Below are 14,920 nucleotides of genomic sequence, written 5' to 3'. Positions count from 1 at the left end.
TCGAACAGGAAATAACCTCGCCCTAGAAAATACGAGGTGACACTTTGGTTGATTAATGGTCTCTAGTTTCTGCAGACCTAGGCTTCCGTGGTTTTGGGAGAAGGCCAAAGGCCAGTGAACTAAACTACCAGGGCCCTTTCTGCCAGCGACAGAGCAACCTTGATCGGCTCTTCTGGAGGAAGGGAGACCTTCGGAACGTTTTCCAATTTTTTAACAAACTTCAAAGCATTCGGTTTAATCTTGGCTGGCAGCGAAGCCAAAAGAGTCTTGAATGCGACATCTTCAACTTTGGGAGAGGAAGAAAGACTGATAGGAGGAGCCTAGGATGAGCCCATCTCATCCATGGCAGAGGGGCGCAGCCCTAGCGCAGCCAACTAGCCCGTGAGAGCACGAACAACTTGAGGAGGCAGATGGCAGTGAAAAACAAAAAAGCAATTATATTATTTATTTATTTTAATAGAATGGTTGGCATTCATTTATTTCTCATTTATTTAATTTAATTTTTTTTACTTTATTGTTATTTGTTTAAAAAAAAATCCCAGTTGGTATTTATTTATTTCTTATTTATTTAAATTTTTTACTTCTTTATTATTATTATTTATTATTATTTTATTTAAATAATAAAATTGAGTTAATTCATTATTTTGATTTATATTTTATTTATTTTGTTTTCTCATTTTCTTATTACCATTTTTAGTTTTATTATTTAGAATAGTTTAATTTGACTATATTATTTTTATTTTGTTTATTTAATTATTATTTTTTTCTTATTACTATCTTTCAGTTTTATTGTTTAGAATAATTAAGTTTGACCTTATTATTTGACCTTTGTTTTGATTAAAATAATAATAATAATAAAATTAATTTAATTCTTCATTTACAATTAATTTCCATCTATTACTTCATTTCAATTATTAAAAAAAATTGTTTATTAATTAATGATAATTTTTTAGTCAAAACTAGTTATATTCTAACGGCTAGAAAACATCTCTCTTCATCTATTTAATCTAATGTCATGATCTAGTTCTTCATCTTGTCTTGAAGATGAACCACACTAGATGGTTAAAGTTTCTTTATGTGATTTTTACCGAAAAATAAAAAGTTCGGTACCTTATGAGATAATGTTGAGTGAAACCGGAGCAACTCTCATCGAAGTAATTACTATGGTGCGGCTCATAAGATATCTAAAAAGAATTGAGCAAATGGGAGTATGTAGATGGCCTAATGTTATCTTCAATGAAGGCATGAGTGAAAGAAAGAAAACATGGATGAAACAAAACTACACATGGATGCAAAAATGGAATATCTACCTCAATGTTTGTCCCACAAATAACAAGGAGCTAAAGAATTTTGTTATGAAGAAGTTTCGTAAAAGGGTATGGGGAAAAGAGTTTGGTTGAAAGAAGAAGTACTACATTGAGGAATTCAAGAGGGGTGAACGCATTCTCTTATGCCTTTGGTTGGCCACTAGAAGAAGGCTACAACCCTTTTCCTTTTGTAGCTCCAGGAGGGTTTGAAAGTTTAGGGTTAGCCCTTGACCTTTTGACCTGCTTCCATCCTTCATCCTTTCTTTGCACTGCTTCTTAATTTTTTGTGCAGTTCTTAGCAAAATGTCTGTATTCCTGGCACTTGCGGCACTTGAAAGGAAGCTGCTCATAGTCAAGTTTTCGCACATGAGTCCATCTTCCCACATTTATCTTTATAGCCTCCGACAGTCCCACTTCTAGATCTACTTCAACACAGATCTGAGCGCAGTCATATTGATCCTTGGTGTTTGTGTGATCTATGAATTTGCCCGACGCGTTGTCAATATGTTGAAGGGAGTCCCAGTTCCAGTAATGCACAGGAAGATTTGGAAGCCTTACCTACACTGGAACTGTCGACGGAACATCTTCAGTTGGATCAAAATCGGGATTCCATCTGTTCAAATAGAGACCTTGAGGACCCATAAAATAGGGCCCGTTCCTGAAGATTAGATCCTTGTCTTCTTTTGAGATAAACTTGAACAGGAAATAACCTCGCCCTAGAAAATACGAGGTGACACTTTGCTTGATTAATGGTCTCCAGTTTCTGCAGACCCAGGCTTCCGTGGCTTTGGGAGAAGGCCAAAGGCCAGTGAACTAACCTACCAGGGCCCTTTCTGCTAGCGACAGAGCAACCTTGATCGGCCCTTCCGAAGGAAGTGAGACCTTCAGAATGTTTTCCAGTTTTTTAACAAACTTCAAAGCGTTCGGTTTCTTCTTGGCTGGTAGCGAAGCCAAAAGAGTCTTGAATGCGACATCTTCAGCTTTGGGAGAGGACAGAAGACTGATAGGAGGAGCCTGGGATGAGCCCAGCTCATCCATCGTAGAGGGGCGCAGCCCTAGCACGACCAACTAGCCCGTGAGAGCACGAACAGCTCGCAGAGCTCGGGGAGGCGGAGGGCAGCGAAAAACAAAAAAGCAATTATATTATTTATTTATTTTAGTAGAATGCTTGGCATTCATTTATTTCTTATTTATTTAATTTAATTTTTTTACTTTATTGTTATTTGTTTAAAAAAAAATTCCTAGTTGGTATTTATTTATTTCTTATTTATTTAATTTTTTTACTTTATTATTATTATTATTTTTTGATTTAAATAATAAAATTGAGTTAATTCATTATTTTGATTTATAATTATTTATTTTGTTTTCTCATTTTCTTATTACTATTTTTAGTTTTATTATTTAGAATAGTTTAATTTGACTATATTATTTTTATTTTGTTTATTTATTTATTATTTTAATTTTTTTCTTATTACTCTCTTTCAGTTTTATTGTTTAGAATAATTAAGTTTGACCTTATTATTTGACCTTTGTTTTGATTAAAATAATAATAATAATAAAATTAATTTAATTCTTCATTTACAACTAATTTCCATCTATTACTTCTTTTCAATTATTAAATTTTTTTATTATTAATTAATGATAATTTTTTAGTCAAAACTAGTTATATTCTAATGGCTAGAAAACATCTCTCTTCATCTATTTAATCTAATGTCATGGTCTAGTTCTTCATCTTGTCCTAAAGATGAACCACACTAGATGGTTAAAGTTTCTTTATGTGATTTTTACCGAAAAATAAAAAGTTTGGTACCTTATGAGATAATGTTGAGTGAAACCAGAGCAACTCTCATCGAAGTAATTACTATGGTGCGGCTCATAAGATATCTAAAAAGAATTGAGCAAACGAGAGTATGTAGATGGCCTAATGTTATCTTTAATGAAGGGATGAGTTAAAGAAAGAAAACAAGGATGAAACAAAACTACACATGGATGAAAAAATGGAATATCTACCTCAATGTTTGTCCCACAAATAGCAAGGAGTTAAAGAATTTTGTTATGGAGAAGTTTCGTAAAAGGGTATGGGGAAAAGAGTTTGGTTGAAAGAAGAAGTACTACATTGAGGAATTCAACCCTACGTGTGATCTACAACAAAAAGAATTCATTGGAGCTAGCATTCCGTGGAGGGCAAAGGTTCTTATTGCTCAATTAAGGACCAACTCGCATCAACTTCGGTGTGAAATAGGGTGGTGGAAAAGGCCTAAAGAAGCTTGGGAAGAATGAGCGTAACATTTTGCACGTCTTGGGTAGTGGAATCAGAAAAAACATTTCATTTTGGAATGTGATGTATTCAAAGACATCAGAGAAAGTTATGGGAATATGTTAGCATCGGTTTCTTGGCATTGTCTTTTCAGCGAGGGGATTGTTGGAAGGTCGGGTCAGCTCATCATCAATTTGAATAAGAAAATGACTGAATTGCAAAAGGCAAAAAATAGGGAACTAGTGGTCTCATAAACTATTTTTAGTCTCCTGGATCTTAAAATATCATTTCATTTCTCTCAACATTCATAAACATCTATTGTTGCAACTTGCACATTCCGCTAATAGAAATTCAATTCATTTAACCCAAGTGACAAAGAAGTAAAAAAAAAAGAGTGATGAAAAGTATATAAAAAAAAATATTTTTAATTATGTGAAGATATCAACAATATTATTATCGATAAGATAGTATGATTTAATTTACATTTTTTTATTAAGAATTAAATTTTTTAATATAAAAAAAGTAAGTTGATGGTTTAATATTCAATAATATTTAGTAAAAATCGGGGAGGCAAGTGGGGTTATTCTTGGTCTTGATGAAAAATCAGTTTCTCATTTTGTATGGGTTTTGGAACAACAACAAACATTCATGCAAAATTCTTAGCTCTTTGGAAAGGATTAGAGATAGCTAGGGAACTCAAAATAGATAGAGTTAATGTTTTTGGTGGCTCTGTTGATCATATGTTAGTTCATCAAAGCTAAGATGACAATTAGCTCTCGTTCATTGACATTATGTCAAAGGATTCTTGCCTTAATCCCTCAGTTTGATCGGGTGGGATTCTATCATGTTTATAGGCAGTTAAATTCCATAGCTGATGAGCTCGCCAAGAAAGGATCCAATTTGAAGCAAGGTGACATTGAGGTTAATCAGCATATGAGCTTCTCTCTTATCCCTTAATAACAAGAGGGTCCACAAATTTATTTAAATATTATTAGGAAAGAGCTTTGCACCCCCCTCCCCCAGTGACATATATTGCAATAATCACTGCAAGGAGATTTTATTTGGATTATATGATGCACCTCTTGACTCAAATTTTTATTGCTCGTCAGTCGGCCTCTCTTTTCCAGCCTCGACTTATCACGATATGCACTAGGTGTCACATTATGGTGAACAGATGGCTCCCTCTCCTGGCTTCTTTAATCATAGGATATCACATCTATTTATTTTGTCATAAGCCTAAATTAATGCATTCCCTCTCAATTGCAATGACGAGTGCATTTTGAGCAAGCATGAAGTTATTTCTTTTGTCTTGTTATGATCTTAGACCATCTTCTTTCCACTCAAGAGAATTTCATGTGGAGATTCGAGTCATTTTGTTGTAGGATGGCTCATGTCGACATCCTGACCCTTCCTATTTATCAACTCCTCTGAACGCTCTACTCTTATCTTGGTTTCTCTGTGTCTTCGGTTATTGAGTTTTGGTTTCTTTCAATCATGGATCAAGCGAATGTGAATTCCTCAATGCAAGTCCCTAGAGCTCAAAGTTCTCTTCATAGAAAGGAGGAAATTTATGTTCCATTAGAAAATATTTATCGTCTGACATAATTAATAGAATGTTGGATTCCTCCTAGGGCCTGATAGGCTCTATCAAGAAGTTGGAAGATATGGTGGAGGGCCAAAGATGTTCCTTCCAATTGTTCTTGGAGGACAAGTTGCTTGTTCACCATGCTGAAATGGAACTCTCCCTTAATGGAATGAAGGAATAAATTCAACATCCTAGCTCTTGAGTTGCAGCTTTGGAAGTTCCCTCCTCCTCTACTAGCAAGACTACTCCTAAAGACTTTGGTTTTGCGATCCCTCCTACATATAAGAGGTCTCACCACCCAAAAGGGTTGGATGTTAATGGTTGAAGCACCTAGTGATGTTTATTGCATTTCCTAGAGGTCAATTTTCGTTTTATAGCTTAGTCTATACCACTTATCCTAATTTTTAATGTATTTTTGCAAATGTGTTCTTTTATTAGGGTCTTTCTGTAGAATATACAGTTGTTGTGTCTTTCTTTTTAGCTGGTTAGTCAGTCCTATAGACAATAAACCTTTTGTTTACTTTGTTGAAGATATTCTTATCATCTCAAACAACATATGTAAGGGATCTAGGCCCTCTCCCTATTTTTATTAATAGAAATGTTACTATCTCTTTTGTTGCAAAAAATGTTTAGTAAAAATAAAAAGTATATCTTTCTCGATTTTTAAGTTATTCTAATTGACATAATTTCTTTTGAATACCTATAATAAATCAAGTTGTATTTATAAGAATAAATATTATAAATAATAGTGAACAATAATTATCCTTACTACTATCCCCGATCGGGGTGCGACTTGGTGTACATATCACCCGCGGGCTCGTTATGGTGATGGCATTAGGAAGCACACCCACCCCACCTCACACGCTTGAATCAGGTAGTGAGGAGGGTGATTGCATGAAGGCATTTAAGACATATATCGAAGGTGGAAGAGGCCTTCAATGCAGCCTGTGGTTAACCATTTTGGCAAACAATTGTGATCATACCCGAAGTCTACTTTGTGGGAAGTTGAAGGAGGAAGGGCGCACTATCGAAAAGCTCTCGGTGCAGAGGCGAGCTCAGCTTCTCGTCTCTCAGTTCGTCAGGTATGTTTTATGTCTCTTTCCCTCTACTACATGTATTAGCTTACCAGTCTTTGGAAAATGAGGATGCATGGCCTTGCTTTGTTGGGTTATCAAGGTATGAGTCACCTTTGGTACCTGCATGCGACTATATGCATTTGTAATGAGGTTTGGTTGCGGGATTGTATCTTTGTGTCGATGTTGTATGAAATTTGTTTGTCGAAGATGGGTCTGTATTGTTACCTGGTCTTTATGGTCTAGACTTAGGGTAATGGTTTTGGGATTGCGACAAGGGTTCTCATTTGTTATGTGTCTGGGTCTGGTATTTACACATGTTCTTGGGTTGGGAAGGGTCCTCTGAGTCGGTTGCCGAAGAAATTGGTTGTCTGGCGATAGCGTAACATCGCCATGGGTGCTTGGAATGAGAAGAGTCGTGTTGGGTCCTGGGTCAAAGGTCTTTCACGAGTGAGTCTGAGGGTAGGTTTGTGGAAGCTCTTCCCTATCTTTAATCTCTATCGAATTACCGGTTTGTATGGAGGACAGGTTTTGGTTCTGCATTTAGTTGTTATCCTAGGGTTGAACCTCAATTTCTATGGTCACAGGTGGAGTTGGGGTGTTCTCTCTCATAAAATTCTGGTGTTATTATGGTGTTTTATTGCTTCTCTGACAGGGGTTCTGGATAGTAAGACCACCTGGAAGTGTTTCACCTCCTGGAACGATCCCTCTTTTAAGATTACAGTTACACAACCCTTTGTTTATCAGGTTCATTGGTTCTGTAAGGGAATGGCTCGCTCATCGACAACGTCTGGTCGCGGCTCTGCCTCTCGGGGCTGAGGCAAACAAAACAGAGGGGCTACTCGGTCGGACCAACCCAACACCTTGGGGGGTGTACAAGAGGACAGAAGCCTATCAATAGTATTATCAATGACGCGACCTCTGCATATCATGAGGGTACTACGGAGGAAATCCACAATCTCATTGAAGAATGGGAAGCAGAATTAAATAAACAAGTTGACAACATGGAAATTGATGTCGAAGAAGCACGGGCAATGGTGTCGGATCCCAGGCACACCCGCGACAGAGTGACTCAATACAAAAACTTTGTTTTTATACTGGTCGATGAAGAGCCTTCTGGGCAAGGCACTAGAGCAGGTTGCGATAAACATGGCAGCGATAGTCCAAAGCTTCCCGGACTACCACAAGGAGTTCCAGAAACTCCACTTCCAATTGCAGAAGAAGGATGGTCACCTCAAGAGAATTGAAGACCATATCCTGTGCATTTGTACTTCGACAGAACTCCCTGGCTCGAATGTGAAGGATCCGGCTCCGATCGAGTCGGTTTCAGCTGAGGGCGTTGACTAGTTTTCTTGTTGATCTCTCTCTTTTGTTTTAATAGTAGTATGCAGCTAGCTTTTACATTTCAATATGTTGTAATTATCATTGAAGGCATTGTAGTTTTTAGATACAATCTAGACTTGCAGGCATATCTAGCCTGGTGTGACAGACTCCTTATTTTTTGCTACTGGTTGGCCTATAATGTTGTTAGGTGGTCGGTTAACTTGGTTTCCCTATGGGAAAGTTATGGCCACTTAACTATGTGTTATGTTGTTGTAATTTGCTTTTAAAGTAATGAAAAGGAAGGCACTAACAAGCTTACTATATATATATATATCCTTACTAGTAATTTAACAACTAAAATTTAAAATAAAATAATTCTTATTTAAAAATTAATAAATAAATAATATTGTGTACTTATACAAATTTTCAACAAATTATTATATTTTTAAGATAACATTGTTATAATGAAAGGATTTGGGAATCAATAAGGTTTAAATTAATTGGTTTGTGTGGGTTTAGTCTTTGCCAGATCAGTTCAAATCTTATGGCGAGGGGTTGAGGATGGGAGCTACCTTTGGGGAATTAAACTATTCCAAAGGGTGTCTAAGCTCAACCAAGTTTCGCACAATCTTGGTGATAGCATCTTAATGGAGAGATCGTTCTTCCATCCAACATTGACACTGACTCCCATCTAAACTTAACTTACTTTGAAATAAAAATAAAAAATAAAGGAGAAATCTCATCTTTTGGAAGTTTTTGAAAGGAATGGATATAGAAAGCAACAAGGTCTCGAAGCTTTTCAAAGAGCCAGTAAAGAACAAAGAATAAAAAATGCTCGTGATGAACAAGTTTCTAAGGTCCAACTTTCGTTCATCCATGGGACCACTGATAAGATTGCTCATATCCTTAAAAAGAACCATGTTTTTGCTACCTTCAAAAACCTTAATACCATTAGAAATTCCCTTAGATTTGTTAAAGACCAGGTTAACCCTAAAGACATGAAAGGGGTTTTCTTAATCCCTTGCTCTTGTGGGATTCCCTACATTGGGGAAACTAGTCACTCTATTAATAAAAAAAATCAAGAGCATGTAGCAAATACTAAGCACAATTGTTCTCGCTCTTCAGCCATAGTTGAACATGTTGAGAAAACCAAACACCATGTCTGCATTGAGAATTCCAAAGTCATCGCGAGGATTGATCACTTCCACCATAGGAAGTTAAGGGAGGCCATCTAGATTGAGAAGCATGTGGTTAATCTCAACGGGGATGATGGTTGGAAATTAAGTAGGAGTTGGATTCATGCTCTCTCTTCTTGAGTGTCTCTTATCCTGATCCAGGTGGATGTTGGTGGCCACCCGCCTATTCCACTTGGACCCCCACCAGTGTCTCTTTCAGTTTCCTTAATTGTAGCACAATTTACTCTTTTTGGCATTTTTTCGTGTCTTGAACTTTTAGAGTCGTTTTTAGGCCCTAAACAACGTTTTTTGGGAAAACTAGGGCCAACATGGTTATTTGTTGTTGGCCACTCGAAATTTGTAGTCCTCGGATAGATTTTTTTGATGAGGTATTGTGTGCATCAAACGGAGATCGTATGCCAAAGTTCTAACCCCGGGAAGTTGATGTACCAATTTACCCAAACGGGGCCCACAGTTTTGGCGCTTCATCTCCTAGGGTTAGGTTTTTGGATGTTTAGGGTTTTCCACTATTTCTCAATAATAAAAAGGCCTTCAAACCTCATTGTAACACAATGCAAAGGCATGTAGCCACCACATCTCTCCTCAAAGATAAGCTACCATCATCCGAGCTAATCTTATTTCCATTCTGTTTGTAAGCATATTTCAGTATTTGATATTAATGAAATGAAGTGTTATTTCTGTTGCATCTTTGTATTTATGGTTATATCTGTAATTTATTGCGTTCCTGTTTAAGTTCGGATGATATTCCCCCTTTTTTTTAATCCGTTCTCTTGGAATTTCTTTCTTTTATTTATTATTATTATTATTAGTAGATTAATTAATTAATCAATTTTTTTATTGTAGTTTATTTTTAAATATTATTGGTCTTTCTTTATTTCTTCTTTTTCTTTCTTTTTCTTTTTTTAACCTTTTTTATAATTTTTGCATAAATATTTTAATGTTATATAATAATAATAATATATACTACTTTGATGATATTTTCACTGATTTTATAATAAAATAATATAATTCTTATTTTATAACTAATTTAGATTTATTTATTTTTTTCCATTTTTTTTTTTAAGTGTACTAGGTGTTTTATGAGTTTCCTTAACTATTTGTTTGATTTTTTGGATTTTTTATAATATAATATTATATATTGATCTATTCAACTTAAATAATAATAATAATATTTAAATTACAATATAATAATATATTAACCTATTCTCTAACACAATGTTTAACTTTTAATTAAAAATTTTTATTTTCCTAACGACTATCTCTGGAACTAGATGCATCTTTGATATTTAAACAAGATGACAGATTGGCTTTTTTACCTTTGTCCTAAGGATGAATCGCATTGTAACAGTCCAAAAATAAATATCTAATTAACTTTTCTAATTAATATTAAATTCAACTAAGAATAGTGCTTACCTATCGTAGAAGTAGGCTTACCGCAACAAGGTTTTGGGGACGACTCTCCACCCAACCGTAGGCTCAATTGTGCAAGGATTTGCTACAACTGGCCACCCCCGAGCCCTCAATCAACGTACTACTGCCAGTGACCCCTATGTCTTAAAACACCATTCTCCCAAGAGAATGAAAGATAGAATCTTGGAAAGATGGAATGCCTCCCATCCTCCTCACCATCTAATAAATAGAGCAAACATTGGATTGGAACCACATGCACACACTCCATGTGTTTACGTGAGACTTTGATTTTTAGCTTTCTTGTTTTATTTCTTTACTTTTATTTTGATTTTTAGCTTTCTTGTTTTATTTTCTTCTTTTTGATAGCTTTACTGATTTTTTTATTTTTTTCTTTGTTTTATTTCTATTTATTCTTATTTAGAGCTTTAGTATAGTTATTACTATTTTTATTTTTATTATTTTTATTTATTTTCTTGTATATTTTTAAATATCATTTATTATTTAACATTTATGATTTATTATTTTTATTATTTATTATTAAGTGATTTATTATTTATTATTTATATTATTATTATTTATTTGTATTATTATTTATTATTTATTATTAAGGGGAGGGATATTACATACTCTCCCCCTTTAAGGAACTTCGTCCCGAAGTTATGTTGAATTATGTATTATGTATTATGTATTATTATTTATTATTTTATTTACTTCCTGTTGCCGACACCCTCTGCTGAACTAGTATAACCAGCAGGCATCGAAAGTCCCCAACACCCCAGGAAATCTCAAGGAATCTCTGTCCTTTTTCCCACTTTCGGCACCAGGCTAAGCCTAACCCGGTCTGTATCCTAGTCCAAGGCTGGCCCCAAGGCTCGCGCCTGACTCAAACCTGATCTGCCCCAAGGCAGGCATCCGGTCCGGTACTCAATGACCCCGAGCATCTGGCAAGGCTGGCCCACTCCCTCCACAACTACTAAGGCGCATAGCCCCAGGCATCGAAGTCCTTTACATCCCTTCCAGACTTCGGCATCCCAATCCAATAACAGGCACCAAGCCTAGAACATCAGGCACTTGGCCTCCTCAAGATGGTCCCATAGCTCTTCTAGAGCTATCCATCAAGAGCTATACACAAGACAAAGGAACCATTGGCATATGTAGTGTTGATTGAGTTTTGTCCCCAGCCCATATGGTGTTACTTATTCTCCCTCGTGCGTATGGGCTCGCACGAGATCATCAAATAAACCAGCCCTCTCGGCCCATTTGTGGAGTCCTGTGAATCATCACATCTCCACATGCATCCAATGCATTAACCATACCATCATAGTATCATAGGAAATAATCCACATGCCAACTCTTGCATGTCATCATAAGAACGTTCATCTTTGTTAATTGCAACATTATGAATAATAAGGAACTGCATGCTCATGCATGTCATAGATTTGTACGAAACTATCGCATGCTTCAGTTATACCATCAACATAATTATATTAAAGACATATCATGACTTCTCATAAATGAACCACATGTCAATAATCCTCATATTATAGCATCATAATTCCTATGCCACGTTATGCATATCATATCCATCATGAGTATTGAACATTAAATACCTATCATCACTTAGTAAATGAATATGTCAATATATCTTGTCATAACATCATAATACCTCTGCATATCGCTACTATTGTATGGATACCTTATCACTATAAGAACCATATATACATCATTATCTTCCTAGCATGATAGCATGAAACATCGTCAATATGTTTTCATCAAGTTGTCAATTACTTTTCAATAATCAGTTCGACTTCTTTCTACTAGGTAGTTGATTATTTACACCAACGGTATAATCATCTAAGTACATCGTTAAATTTCACATGAGCCTCATCATCTTAAGTCTTAATCTCTCGTCATACTATCTCAAAATTAAAATCCTTTCATTTTACAACCATTTACCCTTTGGCTTACTGATTCCAATACCGCTATATGCAATTGCATATAAACATTTTTTTCATCATGATTTAATTTTATATCATGCTTAATTTACTTGCAAGGATTTGTTAATCCATGTTGACTTATTTAACAATCAGCACTTCATCCACAAAAATATTTTCTGATCTCGTCGAATTCGTAAAGTTCGTATCTCAATACCACTTGATTGCTTTATCATAAATTCAATTTCATCAAGTTGGGGAAAAGACTCTTTCTTATTAAATAGTATCATTATTTTAGATTTTGAAACAGTTGGAAACACTACTACCATCATTGTCCATGAGAAACTTAAATGTGGAAACGACCTCTTTTAACGTTATGGAAAGTCCTACTCATGAAATAATGAGTCAAGTACAATCTCTATTAATTGACTTTCACTTCTTTTGTCACTATGTACCCAATCCTTCTCAAGGTATCCGTCTAAAATTTCTAGCAACATTCCTTCCTATATCTTCCTCGTTTATTATCATTTGGTCATCATGCAACTTCACACCTTCACATTTTTAAAATATGTAGATCATCATTATGACCATTGCCAATGGTGTTTCTAGCTCTACTCATTAATACCTTTAAAAGAACTTTCTTCTTGATAGAACATCCCTTCATTTTCTCCTATCTGATATTCATAGATATGTTTTTCTTTTTCTCCCTGTCTTGATTTCCTACTATTCCATGTCTATTGGCTTCAAAAATGGAAGTTTCTTCACTTCATTCTATTTTATTAAATTGACTTGAATTTCTCACCTCCAATAATTGTGGTTTTTCCTCCTCTCCTATAGCACTGATATACCTTGGAAATGTTGTTACTATTTCCAACTTGGGTAAGACCTGATAAATAAATTCATTAAGATAGCTACCAAGTGTAATCCACTTATCTTTTCCTGTTTCAAGACATCAACATAATAAAATCTCCTTATCATACGTCTTGTTATCCATAATTCATTCATATAGTTAGTCACCTACGAAAAACTTTACAATGTAGCTCTCCCATTGTTATAGATGTTGTTATGCACACAACTTATCTTCTCCAATCATTCTATTTGTCATACCTTACAGGTTCCTTAAAATAACCTTCATTATTACCTTGATTTTTCAAGTTCATTAGTTGATTGCCAATATTTTCTTCTTTATGTGCATCATCCTTAGATAGACCTTATAGTGATACCTTTAGAGTACCAAGTCATGATTATACCAACTCTTCCATTATGTTCTAAAATCGGTTGTTTCTTCTTATTGATTTCTTACCCCTGTTGTGATACTTCTTCTCTACGACCCAAGTTGGCCATAATCACATGAACTATCATTAGCAAGTTTCTCCTTTCCATTTCTCTTTCGACATCTTTATCCACTATATGTAATTAAACTTGAATCACAAAACCTCATGTAACATTATACTCAACATCTAAACTGAAATCCAAGTCTGTATGATTTGCCATTGAGAATATAGTAGTAAATGAGCAGATACATGTAATTTGAATGGCAATGACAGTGTAAATTAAATTTATTAGAAGATCATATTGAGAGAGTTGTGTTCTTGCAATAATAGACCAGAGAAATGCCATGCAACTGCTATTGCTAAAGGACAATGAGAACAACAATCCAACCCAAATAATTAGTGAATAGTATGATCAATATTCAAGGAATGTTATCTCTGTGTTTTTAGATCAGATTGAACAATGAAATAATGAACAGATGCTAGTGAACAATGATCATCTAAAGGTAATAAGATATCAGAGTTTATCCATTGTCAATTGGAACATATTTCACTATTTTAGAGCACTTTAATTGGTGACAAATTTCCACTTCAATTATCCAAATACATCAAGTGCTATGTAAACTGTGTTGTAAAATGAACCAGTGGTGAGTAGTTACACCAGCATTAAAGATTTGTTACAAAAAAACATACAAGAATACCATTTCAATAGTGCAATCTTTTAGAGAATTATACATCGTCAATTATGGGAAGATTATCAGTATCCAAGATTAAAAGATGATATACTTTTCCAATGAATTAATGAGTCATAATAAAACTATATCTTTAATTATGTGACTCATTTAGATTTTCACTTTGTTATATGGTTGTGAGTTATGAGTTTAATAAGATATGTTTTTATCATAATTTATCAACAATCACAATACTTAAACCATAATTATCAACAATTACAAATTTTTGTAGTATAAACCATGGAAACATGAATTAAAAGGTACTAATGATGTCAAAATAAAACTTAGAGAATTGTCTCAATGTTGGTGGAATTATTGTGTTAAGAAGGTACTTTGATCTTCGAAAGAAAATCATTATATGTGACACCAATATTAATTCCATAGATTCATGATTTGAAATTTTGTGCTGTAGAGTGAAATATTTAAGTATCTGTTTAAGCAATCATAACTTATGTTAGAAGAACTAAATGGACTGCTTTTAACAAAATAAATCGTTAAACAAATTTATTGAATGTATCTTGAGATTTTTATGGCTAATAAATAATTACTCCCAGGAAATTTAAGAAATCAAACCATCAAAGAAATATTCCACACCATAATAAGAAGAGACACTGCCACCCGACCCAGAACCGGATCGGATGACTGGGAAGGTTATTCCTCCCCAACACCAAAATAAAATCATTTTATTAATTATATGGCTTGCCTGCAAGTGCACCCGCAAAGGCAACACCATATCGAATACCTTAAATTACAATACGTTTAGCCATATTAATTGCCCGGATAAGACATAAATTGCCTGCATAAGACATAAGATTGCAACCTTGCTGGAGAAT

The sequence above is a fragment of the Pinus tabuliformis genome, chromosome 5_2 (assembly GCF_031772625.1).
Source record: "Pinus tabuliformis cultivar Carrire ecotype Pingquan chromosome 5_2, CPIR1, whole genome shotgun sequence".
NCBI classification, from domain to species: Eukaryota; Viridiplantae; Streptophyta; class Pinopsida; order Pinales; family Pinaceae; genus Pinus; species Pinus tabuliformis.
The sequence above is the reverse complement of the archived record's forward strand: the minus strand, read 5'-3'. Positions refer to the sequence as shown.